Here is a 12988-nt window from a genome sequence, read left to right on the forward strand (position 1 = left end):
ACCCTCACCCTAGCTACCTGGAAGCCCGTTTTCTCTTAGTAGCCTTCAGATGAAAATGTAGAACTCTCAGAACTCTCTGCCTGCACCATGCCTGCCTGGATGCTGCCATGCTCCCACCTTGATGATAATGGACTGAACCTCTGAACCTGTAAGCCAGCCCCTATTAAATTTTGTCCTTATAAGAGTTGCCTTGGTCACAGTGTCCGTTCACAGCAGTAAATCCTAAGACAATCTTCAATCTACAAACATGAGAGGACACAATCAACTCATAACACTGTTAAAAGTGTAAGGCATCAGTCAGGTGGGGTAATGTAATCCCAGCACAGGGGAAGTGGGAGTAGGAGTGGCTCAAAGTCATATTGGCTGTATATTGAGTCACATGAGACCGGGTGGTGGGGGGAGTCTGACATGGTGGTGCATACCTTTAATCCAGGACTCAGGAGGCAGAGGCAGGTGGATCATTGAGTTCCAGGCTGGCCTGGTCTGCAGATTGAGTTTCAGGACAGCCAGGACTACACAGAGAAACTGTCTCTAAGAACAAAACCAAAAGAAAAAAAAAGGGGGGTGGCTTAGTAAATATGCTGATTTACTTTGTGAAATGTTAAGACAACGTCAGTTACACTATGTCAATAAAAACTAAACCCCACATTCCACTCTACTCCAACTCAAGGACATCAAAGTACCCTGCAGAGAGCTGAACAGCTTGACTCTGATAATATTCCCCAGCGGGGAAGGAAGACCATATACAGCCTAAGAGAGCCTAAGAGAAGATGTCCATGGAAAAGCATCTCCAACGCCAAGCGGAGGCCCCTCTAGCCAGAAAAAAAGCCAAAGCTTTTCTGCATTCATTCGCTGCTACAAGAACTCAAGCTCTGCTTACAGCAGGGCTGGAGAGGAAGCTTAGCAGCCATGAGTACCTGTCCTTGCAGAAGACCAAGGTTTAATCCCTAGCACCTACGCAGGAGCTCACGTCATCCTTAACCCCGTCCAGATAGATCATCCGAATGCACGTGGTGCACATACATGCGAGCAGGCAATAACACTCCTAAAGAGAAACAGATAAACATAAAGTCTTTTAAAGGAGTGATGCAAGAGTGAGGCGTGCACAAAGTGCGTGCCAGGTACTGATGTAAGTGTTTTGTATGGTTGGATTCATTTAATGAACCCAAGTAACTTTCAGTGAAGGCGAAATGCAAGGGGTCTGGCTCTCAGTCCCAGGGCTCTACAGCTGAAGCCTCCCGCTTCTCTTCCCTAAAGTGTGGGCAAGCACACAGCCTCATGGTTACTCTGAGGATTAAATACAGTAACATATGTAGCTAGGGCACTTCAGCCTGGAGGTCTTCTTATAATTTCCTAGACACAAAGAAACTAGTGCATATGAGAAAGCGGGTTCTGAATTCAATCAATAAAGACGATGAAAGTTTTGAGATCCTTCCTGACATATCTCAGTTTGCCTTTTTGACGCGTACATCATGGTGGAGGTGAACTTGAAGGGATGATTGATCTATTGGTCCTGCTGGCTAATCTCTAATAAGCCTGGTCACCACCACATCAAAGGAGCCACTGAGACAACTAAAGACTAGTGAAGTCAGGAGAATCCAAATCCTGCCCACACTTCAAAGGGAGCTCCTCTCTGGGAAGTTGTTACAGACAACCCTTTCAAAGAGTGTAAACAGTACAGCCCAGGGAGCTACAGACACACCAACCCAGCAGTAAGAAGCTCATGACATACACCCAAGACCTAAAATATGCCCCCAGAAAAACTTATTCTACCTACCGCCTTCTTAATTTCTGCTTCGTGTGGCCAAACAGCAGAGAAGTGCCTAAAACGGAACAGGATGTGGTGGCACGGGCCTATAGTCTCAGCAGTGGGAAGGCCGAGACAGGGGGATTATTACAAATTCGAGACCATCCTGGGCTCCCCATCGAGTGCCGAGGCTACTGAGAACATAACAAGACTCTGTTCTCAGTAACAAACGTCTAGCATTGGTCAGGTGGGACCGGCCTGCAAACACAGTTCATGGACAGCCCTCAGCTTCCTGGGCTTCAACCCTTCTGTCTGCATACTTGGTGTTCTAAAGCCACAACCAGAAGTAAACATTTCTTCACATTTTGGCTGGAGGTGGAGACGGTAGAGACGACCGAGGGAATCTGCTTTTTTCTGAGCAGGCGCTCCGGAGCCCAACCTTTGAATTATGCACTCCGTGCCCTTGGCGTTGTTGGTGGTATACCCGCAAATCAACAACAGACCATCTCCACCTGTTTAAGGCCCGGTGCTTAGTGAGAGGGGAACAGACAAGGGGTTTCCTGGAGCTCCCCTAATTACCCAGGAAGCAGCAGCGCAGTGGACAGACCCCGGTGGGCACGGAGTTCCCGGGAGGAATTCCTCCAGCCAGCATCCTTCTTCCAGACCCTTGAGCATCTCCCCGGACCTCCTGCGCGTTCACACCTCTCTGTGCACCCCCACCCCGCGCGTTCACACTCCAGGCTTCCTAGCAGCCCAGCCCCCCAGCCCGCGGACCCCCGCGCGTGCCCCGCGCCCCCGCCGGGAGTCGGGAAACGTGTGGCACGTGCGCTGCGCGGTGATTGGCAGCTGCAGACTTGAGGCTCCACACCCCCACCCGCCTCCCATCCTGCTAGGGAAGAGGAGTCCCGAGCTGTAGCTGGTCCAGCCGGCCTGGCTGTTGTCACTGCCCGGAACCTGGGAACAATGACACTTGATGGGGTCGAGGGAGGCGGGAACTGGGCCAGTGCTCTTGTGTTCCGGAACTGCTTGATCTTGCTTTATGGGGCGTGGATACTATTCTCGTGGGGTAGAAATACTTTCTGTAAGTGTTGAGAGTGTGTTTTCCACAGTTTTGCCCGTAGCCCAGGGTATTTTAACCCCAGCAGCTTAAAAGACAGAGCCAGGAATGTATACCCCACCCCCACCCCGGGATCTCCGATAGGCTTAAAGGAGCAAGGAAAGAGCCTGAGAAAATGACAAAGGCGCAGCTCCTGTGGGTGGTAGCCAGGGAGAGATGCTCCGCCTTAAACAGGACCAGAAAGATGCCCATGAAAGGATCACGTTGGCTTGACTGGGAAAGCGTCCCAAAGGAGATGATCTGACAGAGGTGGTAGGGACCGCGCCGAAGACTTAACAGACGCGTGGCTGCAACTCTCAAGGAGTACCAGAGAAAGAACAGCTTTCCAGCGGGCTGCCCCAGAGTGTGAGCCGCATACGAGGCCCTGTGATTCTCGGACAAGGTTCCTGGACCTAAGCTGCGAATATAGTGGAAACCTTACAGCTCCATCTGTAAGGGACTGACATCAGAAACCTGGAGACTGGAGTCTCTCTTTTGTGGAAGTCTAGCATAGGTGTGTATGACATCCCCAGCACGTCCCTGGATTCCGTGATTTGGATAAGAGAGCCTGTGTGACCTCTGCCTCACAGCGGGAAGTGGAGGAGAGGGAAGGAAGCCAGGCTGTCCTGTGTCATTTTCCCTGCTGCAGATGTGTACTTATTCTTTTCCATCGCTGCCCATTGATTTCTTTTATGCAGCTATCACTATAACTACCAGGCAGGTATGTGTGTACATATGGAGGCTGTGATAAATTAATCCACACCCAAAGAGCCACGGCCAGTTAGTGATGGCTGCAGTGCAGGTGTACTGACTGGAAATGCAGAGCAATTTACATCAAAGGAAGAGACAAACCATGCCTGGCTAGGACCCTCAGCTGAAGTGCAATGAAGGAATGAATAGGTTCTTTGCTCCCTTGGTGTAGGTTGGTTGGTTGGTTTGGTTAGGTTTTCAAGGCAGGGTTTCTCTATGTAGCCTCTCAGATACTGAAATTGAAAGCAAGTGCCACATTACCTGGCATAGGCAACACATTCTTATGGGACTATCATTATCTTCTCTAGCCCAGGGCAACCTTGAACTCATTACCTAGCCAGGGATGGCTTTGAACTCCTGACCCTCTCTGCCTTGTTTACTCTTCATTACTGGGATAGACTACCATGATATTTTGGCTTACAGTTTCAGGAAGATAAGAAGAGTACAGGGGGAGCCATGGCAGCAGGCACGCATGGTGGCAGGAAACTGAGATGTTTTATCTTCAACCACACACAGAAAGCAAATAGCTAACTGAGATTAGGGCAGGGCTATAAACTTTCAAAGTCCTCCCTCAGTGACTGCATAGTCAGATGTTCTCAAGGTTTCATAACCTTCCCAAATAGCGCCCCCAGCTGACGACCAAATGTTTAGATGCCAGAATCTACGGAGGAACATTCAGTTAAGCCACTACATGCCCCCACCTCCCAAGTGCTGGGACCACAAGTGTGCACCATCACGTCCTGCTCAGCATTGTGCATTTGATCTGTGACATGGCCATGCCCCTGAAGTGACTTTAGATGAGCAACAAGGAATAGGACACAAAGACACAGTATGACTTTTTGTTGGTTTGGTTGGTTGGTTTTTGTTTTTTGAGACAGGGTTTCTCTGTGTAGTCTTAGCTGCCCTAGAACTTGATCTGTAGACCAGGCTAGCCTCAAACTCACAGAAATCTACCTGCCTCTGCCTCCTGAGTGCCTGGATTGAAAGTGTGTAACATTATTCCAGTACCATTTACATCTTTAAAAGCCTGATATAACTCAAGGTTAAAGATAGAAGTCTAGCCAGGAGCTGAAGAACCTTTCACTCAAATGTCCCCTGGGCCCAAGAATGTGTAAAACGTGCTCCACTCATAAGAAAGCCTAAAAGAGAACCGAAGACAGCCACAGATTTCCTGTTCTGTAGTCGAAGTGCAAGGGAACTGAGACTGGGTGTGGACTTAGTATACTTTCATGAAAATAAAATTATAAGTATGGGTGGTGCTGAGGCCAGCCTGGTCTGAAGAGTGAGTTCGGAAACCCTATCTTGATGCAAAAAAAAAAAAAAAAAAAACTTTAGCAGGGTGGTAATGGTTCACTCCTTTAATCCCAGCACTCACATCAGGAGGCAGAGGTAGCCTGGTCTACAGAGTGAGTTCCAGTTCCAGTTCCAGGACAGCCAAGGATACACAGAGAAAGCCTGTCTCAATGTCTCAAAAAAAAAAAAAAAAAAAAAGGAAAGAAAGAAAGAAAGAAAAGAAAGAAAAAAACTAAGTAACCAGTACTCACAATAGAAATACCTTAGGGGTTTATAACTTGTGAGGAGCTGTCCGAGGAGCTGTCCTCACAGAGATGTGAGGAGCTGTCCGAGGAGCTGTCCTCACATATGTGAGGAGCTGTCCTCACAAACTCCATTACAAGATGGCACCGGCATCCGGCAGAACGCACCTAGTAAAAAGGGCAATACGCAGGCGCCTGGTAACGTCCCTACTCAAAGGGACACGTACGTTTTGGTACGTCATCTGGCATAATTGGCAGCGACCAGTCAGAGAGTGACACGTCCTAGGCGAGGATAGTTTCCTATATAAGGGACGGTTATTCCTCACTCTCCGTCTCCGCATTGTAAGCTTATGCTCTCCCTCTCAAGACGCATTAAAGCTTTTCTGTAGTAGGATCCTGTGTGTGCCGCGTCGTTCCTGCTGGCGAGACGTAGCGCGGGACAATAACTTATATAGTCGGGGGAAGGGGTGTAGCTCAGTGGTAATGTGTGAGGCCCTGGGTTCTACCTGTAGCATTGGAAAGAAGAGATGGTTTGGACAATTTATATCTCTATTAGTGAATACTCTTGGCTTCTCTTCCATTTATCAGTGCCACCCCTCACGTTCTGGATCCCATGCTGTCTGGTTCAGTAGCCCCCAGCCACAGGAGGCTGCTAAGCACTTAAAATGTGGCCAGGCTAGTGGAGATATGCTGGACCCGATGCTGGACTCTAAAGTCCCAGTAAGCAAAAGTGTGATATCACACTCACAAATCTAATACTAATTATTTACTACAATTATATTTCAGATCTGTTGCTTTAAATGAAATACATTATTAAAAATTAACCTCACCTGTTGCTTTTGCTTTACTTGTTTTAATGTTGCCAGTAGGACATCTTAACCTCCTCATCTGGCTTCTGGGGGCTTCTTGGCCTGGGTGAAGGAGGGATCTGTATCTGGGGGTGGGGTTAAAGTTTGTGTATCTGTGTCCTTGAGGTTTGTGCATGTTGCTGCTATCTATACAATTTTTTTTAATTAAAGATAAAAACAAAGAGAGCTGGAGATGACTCTGTGGCCAAGAGAACTTGCTGCTCTTGAAGAATTCAAGTCACCCACACCCACCCAACACCCACATCAAACGGTTCACAACCGCTGGTGACTCTAGCTCCCCGGGAGCTGACACACTCTTCTGACCTCTGCAGGTACTTATATGCACATGTGCAAACACACATACTCAAACATACAATAGTATACATATACAAAAATGAACACTTTAGTAAGTAAATAAAGAGCATCCTGATACAGTCAAAGGAGAGATGAACAAGGGACAAGGGACTGAAAAATAGCCATGTGACAGCTCATAGCTATGATCCCAGCCTTCTGGGGGCTGAGGCCATGAGTTTCAGAATAACCTCTCAACTACAGATTGAGAACTGGTCTCAAAAAAACCAAAACAGAAGGCTGGAGAGATGGATCAGTGGTTAAGAGCTCTTGCTGATCTTCAGAAAGATCTGACTTCAGGATCTGAGTTTGATTCCCAGCACTGACTTTATGGGGGATTTTAGGCATTCTAGGGTACTGTGCATGCATCCGTGCATGTACACACACACACACACACACACACACACACACTTTAAAATAATAAAAGTAAACAAGCAAGTCGGTAAAGGGGCTTGGTAGTAAGCTTGAAAACCTGAGTTCAGTCTCCAGAACCTGCATAACAGGAGAAAAACAACTTGTTCAATCCTCTGACATCCACACAGATGCCATGACACAAGAGCCCTCCTCCTAATCTGAAAAATATACAAACAGACTTTATTTTACACATACACAAATCCAGGTCCCATAGTGGTATATGCTTGTAGGATAGCGGAGATAGGAGAAAAAGAAGGAGAAGGAGGAAAAGGAGGAGGGAGAGAAGGAAGAGAAGGAAGAGGAGGAGAAGGAGGAGAGGAGGAGGAGAAGGAGGAAGATGGGGAGGAGGAAGAGGGAGAGAAGGAAGAGAAGGAGAAGGAGGAAGAGGAGGAGGAGGAGGAAAAAGAGGAGGTGGAGGAGAAGAAGAAGAGGAAGAAGAAGAAGAAAAAAAAAGAAGCAGCAGCAGCAGCAGCAGCAGCATGTGGCTTAGTTGGTAGAATACTTGTCTAGCATGCATGAAGCCATGGGTTCAATCCTCAGTGCCATATAAACTTAACTCCAACTTATAAAGCCAGCGCTCAGGAAGTATAGTTGGGAGGATCAGCACAATGTCACCCTTGGGTATGAACACAGCAGTTGAAGGCCACCCTAGGCTCCAGAAAACCTAGAAGGAGGAAGAGTGGAAGAGGAAGGGATTGGGAGATGCAGACATGAGTTAAGACTTCTTCCCTCTGGACAGATACTGGCTGAGATGGTGAAATATCTGTTAGTAACAAGCCAGTGTCTTCTTGGTTCAGGCATCATACACTCATTGCCATACTGAGCTAGGACCACTTAAATACTCTGCTAAAGCCCCATGTGGGTTATATCAGGGAGTAATAAAGGAAAGCATCTCTGTGGGTGGTCAGCTCATAGAACTGTCACCCCAAGCTGAGGTCAGGCTGGCAATACAAAGTCCTGGAGGCTTTGGCTGTCACCAGAACCCTAATGAGGGACTCAGTGAGGGAAGAGGATGCTGGTGATTATGGGATGTGTCCTCTGAGGCTGCTGACAGGCACAGGCCTTCTGTTCTTTAGGGCCCATCAGAAGAGTTACAAGCAGCACAAGACAAGCAAGCAGGCTGCCTCTAAGGCCTTGACAGTCTGGAAGACTGCCATAGAGTAAGGATCAACCTCACAGATGAAAGGTTGACTTTCCCATCGTGATTCTCCTTAGACCAAATACTGGAGAAAGGGAGTTTCTGCCATGTTCTTTCCCATTTAGCTCCTGAGTGAACAACATGAAGACAACAGAATTTATTAACAAGCTACAAATCTAAACCGGGCAAGTTCTAAGGCTATTATAACCTGGCTAGGCTATCAATAACCAGATAAATGCTCCATTACTTGCCAACTGAGTCTTGCTCTATTACATGGATGTCCTCAATGTGAGCATCTTTTGGCCATGTGCTCATCATGTGTCCATCTTGCCTCATGGGGACCTGCTTCTTCCCTTACCTTTTCTTCTCCACATGGGCCCTGTCTGGTTTCCAGACCTCATACAAGAGACTAAGGTGCATATTTTACATATCAAAAGTAGACCTGGGCTGGAGAGTTGGCTCAGCGGTTAAGAGCACTGACTGCTCTTCCAGAGGCCCTGAGTTCAATTCCCAGCAACCACATGGTGGCTCACAACCATCTGTAATGAGGTCTGATGCCCTCTTCTGGTGTGTCTGAAGACAGCTACAGTGCACTTATATAAATAAAGTAAATCTTTAAAAAAAATATTTAAGAAAAAAAAAAAAAGTAGACCTGGCCTCCAGCTTCTCCCAGTCCCTACCTGGCATACCCTGCCCCCTACCCTGAACTTTCCAGCCCAGGGGCTAGGCTGCTCTTCCCCCAGAGGTTCTTCCCTGTATAATCCAGACATTTGGTCTCTCCCTCTCTCTCTCTAAACCCCCTTTCCTCTCTCTCCCTTCCCATGGCAACTTCCATGGCCTCCTTCCTTGGGGCCAGTGAACTCATCTGCCTGAGACCAGCTTCCCAATAAACCTTCATTTAACATAATTTAATCTGGTTTAAATTGGCTCATTTCCCTGGCGGGAAAAATAATATATCAGTCCCTACCTGAAACACCCTTATTGGATTTCACATGCTGTCTTCCTCTCCCGCCCAGGCACAGGCTTTGGTCATTTATTAATGAATCAAAGATTATTGAGGAACATTCTTTACAGCACATTGGTCAACACAATGCCCGTGTCCAGAGTGCAACCTGATCTTAGGGCACAGAAGTTGGCATCTGAGTACACAGTGCACAAGACCAACCCCAACAGCCAGCTTCAGTGTATTGCTGGGGATTTCAAGCAATGAGCTTATGGAAATCTGACAGGTGTTTATCCACCGGGACCTCAAGGGTTGCCACAGTAATAGCTAGATATTGAGCTTGATAATGCATCACGTGCTTATTCATTCAGTCCTTAAAACAGCCCTCAAAGCTTAACGCTATCCCGCTGGATAGATGAGAAAAACCAAGGTACAGAGAAAGTGCCCCTTTCAGGTCCCACAAGTGAGCCAAGACTCAAACACACACCCACTGAGTCTAAAAAATAATGTGCCACTTCTCCCTTGGACTAGTGAAGTCGCCCCTGCAACACTGCCAGAGAACACCTCACCCCTACCTCACCCTGTGGGCCTCGTGTGACTGTACCGGAACGCAGTTCTACTGTGGCGATAGAGGCCGGAAGGATGGCCACTGGGTGAGTAGAACATCTAGCTAAACCCAGAGGTCACACTTCTGACCTCTGCCCTGCCCAGCACACAGTGCCATCGTTAGGTTGCCGTTGCCATTTCCCTGTCTGTGGGAGATGAACTGCCAGGCACGGGCTGTCGCAAAGCAAAGGAGACTAGCTGGACAGACGCGAGTTTGCAAAGGCTGGTTGGGGTGCCTTTGTGTCGGAGGGTCTATCCCCAAGGAAACAGGCTTCGCTGCCATGTACTACTCTAGGATCCTAGGAAAGCTAGCGAAGAAAACAGCCTTTTGGGCTCTCAGATGGAAAGAGATGTCGGATGTGGGGAAAGATGAGCTTTATGAACCAGAATCCCGAGAGCATCCTGGCGGGGCAAGGAGGCTGTGCCATCAAGTCAAACCTACATCCATCACCGTCTATGGGCTCCAGTAGTCAGGACCCTGCACCTCAAGATCCCAGGGAGTCTATAAGCTTTGCTAACTTACACAAAGGCACTCGGGGCCAAGCTGTGTCTGCTTAGAGGAAGGACCCTAATTCGCACAGGTTCTGATGGGCCCAGAGGGCCCCCGAGACACACTTCCCAACCCCCACTCTGTTTTATTGCCATCTTCTTGGCTTTTCTGTCACTGGGGGTACAGGTGAGATTCAGGGGACCCAGAAATGCCTGGATTCAACTGTGGCTCTTCTACTCTGTCCTCACATAGAGGACAAAAGCAAACGGCCCACAGTGTAAAGTGACATTTCAGGCTGAATTCTGTGCTAGACAAACAACTGAGGCTGGGAATTCTGGGAACCAGAGCCTCACCCGCTCACACCCACCAGCAACTGTCCCGTAAGGAGGAAAAGGGAGGGCAATTAGGCCAGAACTGGGCTGTTTCCTGTCCCCAGAGCTGGAAAGGAGCCAGAAGAGCCAAGTCCAACCACCTCTAGAGGCAGGAAGTAGGAGGCCAGTCCACACTGGGGCCCCAGATCAAGACCTTAACAGCTGTTCCTGGGACGGAAGCCAACCCAGGTTGGGGTGTGGTGAGCCTCCTGCCCCTCCAGGAACAAAATTTCATTTAATCCCTGTTCTTGCCTTGTTTACAGAGAAGGAAAGGGAAACACACGCTAAATAAGGATCAGAACCAGGTCAAGGTCACTCAGCTGGTGAAGAGCAGAGCTGGCTTGAATCTTGGTAGACCCTGGGACCTCTGCACAGGCTCGTCCTGGGGATCGATGGTACCTCACAGACAGTCCCTCTCCTGGAACTGCCCTGCCTGAGAGGAGGTGCCAAGGATAAGGTTGGTCCCCTCCTGGGGCCAAATCATCTGTGTGGTCTTGAGACTGAGGAACAAGGGAGCAAAGACCTAGCTAGCCTTTACCTCAAGACCAGCTGCTGCACTGACTTCAGTGAAAAGGCTTTGTGTTGTTGATTATCATCATCATCATCATCATCATCATCATCATCATCATCATCATCATCATCATCATTGTTTGGGAGTTTTTCCTTTCTTTATACCATCTCATACTGTAACCTGGCAGGCATTAAACCCACAATAATCCTCCTGCATCAGCCTTCAGAGAACTAGGAATCCAGGCTTGAGCCACCATGCTGCCAAGGCCTCAACTTTTGTCCTGATTGCTTTTCTGTTTTCTTCTCTTTTCTTTTTTTTTAAGTGTAAAATTCTGGCTGCTCATAGCTAGCCCTTTAATCCCAGCAAGGGCAGATGCATCTCTATGAGTTCTAGGCTAATCAAGGCTCTGCAGTGAAAGCCTGCCTAAAAATAAATAAAATTAATTTTAAATATATGTACAGGGGTTGGGGATTTAGCCCAGTGGTAGAGCACTTGCCTAGCAAGCACAAGGCCCTGGGTTTGGTCCTCAGCTCCAGAGGAAAAAAAAAAAAAGACATATGTACAAATAAAATACTTCAAAAATGTTTGTGTCACCCTTGCACAGGGGCCATGCTAATCTTCTCTGTATTATTCTAATTTTAGTATACGTGTTGCCAAATTGAGCACCACAACTGCATTTCCTTGCAGCCTCTCCCTCAGCCTCATCCTGTTTCCCTGCCTTAGCCTCCTTCTTAGCTATTACCAACCCAGCCCTTTCTACAATCAGCTTTCTGCACCCAATTCTCTCTCCCCTGCTTGGCTTTGTGGGCATCCTTCCTAGAAGGTTCCACAAGCCCATCTTTGTGCAGTCCTGCCTACACTTCATATTAGCTAGGGCAGAACAGTCAAGACTCCAAAATGGATCAAGAAGGCCTCTAGGATTAGCATCAGTCAGAAGTCCTGCCTTTCCAAAGCCAGCGAGTGGGGGAGGGGGAGGGAAAGGGCAGAGGATGGGGGAGAGCAGGCCTCTGCATCAAGTATCATCTGGAGACGTGGGGGTCAGCCAGTCCGGGAGAAATGAGCAAGGAGGTACAGCACCCCCTGCTAAAGAAACCCAGAGGAGAAGTGTAGTGGGACCCGGGCTTTGCACTTCCTCTGTCTTGACTTCCTGTGGCTGGAGACTATTTGCAGCTTGTGGAGTTGATGCCTAGGTTTTAAGACAGGAAAGACAAGAAAAACTAATTCCTCACTCCACAGTCTGGCTGAAGTCTTTAACTAGTTGATAGTCAAGAATTCCAGCTATCAGGTTTGGTGGTCCATGCCTCTAATCCCAGCACTCTGGAGGCAGAAGCAGGTAGATCTCTGTGTGTTCAAGGCTAGCCTGATCTACAAAGAGAGTTCCAGGACAGACCTGTCTACACAGAGAAACCCTGTCCAAAAAACAAAACAGCTTCCTGCAGTATTTATTATATTGTTACCACCAGCAGAGGAAGTATTTCTTTTATATAGAAATATTTTCAGAAAGAATGTTAGAACAGCAATAAGCCTGGCTTAAGGCCTGCGTTTATATGACCTAAGCTAGGGCCTTATCCTCTTCTAGAATTTTCTCCAGAATCCCACATACAGAACATCATATTACATTATATTACATTACATTATATTATATTATATTATATTATACTATATTATGCTGGCAAAATGGCTCAGTGAGTAAAGGTGCCAACCCAAGTTCCATCACCTGGACTGACATGGGTAGAAAGACAGAATCAACTCCTTTAAGTTGACCTCTGACCTCCTCATGCATGTGCACACACAGTCATTTTCAAAAATGCCATTAAGTAACTTTTTCACAATGGTGCTTCCTACACCTTGCCTTCTTGTCTGGTGAAATCCTGCCTGGCATGCCTATGTCCATCCTGAGATCTCATTTAAATTTCTTAGCAAACTTTGTAACAACTTTAGAAACAACCAGAATCCTCATGTAACTATTAGAAAGACAACTGGACTCTAGCCTTTGTTCTAAGCACCTCTCTGTGAACCTCTGCTCTCAAGGATGTCTAAAATGTTTTATAAAGAGTCTGGGGAAATGGGTCAGTACTTAAGAACACATACTCCATGTAGGATGATGTCACAGGTGAGGCAGGTACAGGATAGAAGGAGGCCTGTCATTGGAGGAGAAGGAAGGATGGGTGGGAGAGAAGTTTGAAGG

General features: G+C 47.6%; 1 protein-coding gene and 1 non-coding gene across 6 annotated transcripts in view; both read right to left on the bottom strand.

Moving 5' to 3' along the window:
- Kdm7a (lysine demethylase 7A) overlaps nucleotides 1-5342 on the bottom strand; it is a 126717-nt gene extending 121375 nt beyond the window's left edge. For 4 of the 5 annotated variants that reach the window (XM_063286832.1, XM_063286833.1, XM_063286827.1 and 1 more), the window contains exon 1: nucleotides 5138-5342. The gene's annotated coding sequence lies outside the window, so the exon portion shown is untranslated. The remainder of the gene's footprint in view (nucleotides 1-5137) is intronic. The other variant, XM_063286828.1, reaches the window with a different exon arrangement.
- Nucleotides 5343-11359: 6017 nt separating this feature from the next.
- Rnu6-604 (RNA, U6 small nuclear 604) lies at nucleotides 11360-11466 on the bottom strand. The gene has a single exon (XR_005504213.1). It is a non-coding gene; the product is annotated as a U6 spliceosomal RNA (small nuclear RNA).
- Between the last annotated feature and the right edge of the window lie 1522 nt (nucleotides 11467-12988).

The sequence above is a fragment of the Rattus norvegicus genome, chromosome 4 (assembly GCF_036323735.1).
Source record: "Rattus norvegicus strain BN/NHsdMcwi chromosome 4, GRCr8, whole genome shotgun sequence".
NCBI lineage: Eukaryota > Metazoa > Chordata > Mammalia > Rodentia > Muridae > Rattus > Rattus norvegicus.